The sequence below is a fragment of the Pinus tabuliformis genome, chromosome J, assembly GCF_031772625.1.
Source record: "Pinus tabuliformis cultivar Carrire ecotype Pingquan chromosome J, CPIR1, whole genome shotgun sequence".
Lineage (NCBI taxonomy): Eukaryota > Viridiplantae > Streptophyta > Pinopsida > Pinales > Pinaceae > Pinus > Pinus tabuliformis.
In genome coordinates this window covers 291,554,403-291,555,927 of record NC_142295.1, presented here as the reverse complement: position 1 = coordinate 291,555,927, position 1,525 = coordinate 291,554,403, and the positions used below count along the sequence as shown (strand labels likewise).

The 1,525-nt window shown below is 39.2% G+C and overlaps 1 pseudogene; it reads left to right on the top strand.

The window, feature by feature from the left end:
* The first annotated feature begins 256 nt into the window (after positions 1-256).
* Positions 257-1,007, top strand: LOC149226919 (spermidine synthase 1 pseudogene; annotated as a pseudogene).
* Positions 1,008-1,525: the final 518 nt, after the last annotated feature.

Sequence of the window (1,525 nt, the reverse complement as noted above, 5' to 3'; positions counted from 1 at the left end):
ACGCTTGCAAGCTAGAGGGAGGTTCAGTAAGTTTTTATTTCAGGAATGTCATCGTCAATAATGCGAGATTGATTCTTCTTCAAAACCCTGTTTTGAAGAAGAAATCATCACATGTGTTTTTGTAGTAAATATGTAATTTGTCAAAATGTTTCGAAGTTGTACAACTCTTCAATGGAAGTAGCTATAGCTGCTCCTATACCTAGAAAAGCACAAACAGAAGAACCATCATTTCAGCTAAAGAAGGTCAGAGAAGAAAATGAAAGACTCGAAGGAATTTGCGGTGGAAAATATATTGTTTGAAGGCAAGTCAGAATATCAAGATGTGATGGTATTTTAGTCAGTAACATATGGGAAAGTTCTTGTTCTAGATAAGGTGATTCAGTTGACAGAGAAAGATGAATGCGCCTACCATGAGATGATAGCTCATCTTCCACTTTGTTCTATTTCATCTCTCAGAAAGGTATTGGTTGTTGGAGGAGGTGATGGAGGAGTTCTTCGAGAAATATGTTGACACAGTTCGGTGGAACAAATTGATATATGTGAAATTGATGAAATGGTTATAAATGTATCCAAACAATTTTTCCCAAATGTTGCTATAGGCTATGATGATCCTCGTGTAAGGCTTCATATCGGTGATGGAACTGCCTTTTTTGAGGGAATGTCTAGCCGGAATTTATGATGCAATTATTGTAGACTCTACTGATCTAGTAGGTCCTACAGAGGAACTATTTGGAAAACCATTTTATGAAACAGTGTCTACAGCATTGAGGCCTGGAGGCGTAGTTATAAGTCAGGCAGAAAGCTTGTTGTTACATATGCATGTTATTCAAGATATTGTCACAACGTGTAGGTAGACTTTCAAGGGCTCTGTTCACTATACATGAACATCAGTTCCAACATATCCAAGTGGCACAATTGGTTTTGTGATTTTCTCAAATGAAGGACCACCAGTGGATTTCAAAAATCCCGATTATCCCATTAAAGAGCAGTGCTATATTAAATTGTAAAGCAAATCCATTATTTTTGATAACCTATGTGCATGTCAAACATTCACAAAAATCCAAAGGAGAAAGCCGAATTTGGAGGTTGAAGAGTGAATTTCAGTGTTGGAGAGGCCGACAGTGTGTTGACAGTGTGCGCGGCACAAACAAGGAGCACGCGGCGCATAGGATGCGCGCAACGCACAGGAAGAGGGATATGTGACTTATAAAGCGGAGGTGATGGGTCCTCCTGGAGTTTTGGTGTCGATGAAACCCACAGAACTTGAGTTTTCAAAAAAAGGGGAGAAGAAATCTTCTACTATAACATTCCTTGTAGAATTTGATACAAAGGTTCATCATTCAAATTCAAAGAGTCCGAGGTAGAATCATTGAGCTAGTGGAAGAATCCGACTGGGTAAGCCCTATGGTAGTGCAGGAGAAGAAGCAGAAGGGTGAGATAAGAATATGTGTGGACCTTAGGAAATTGAATGAAGCCTATGTGCGTAACCCATTCCCAACTTTGTTCACAGATGAAGTATTGGAAA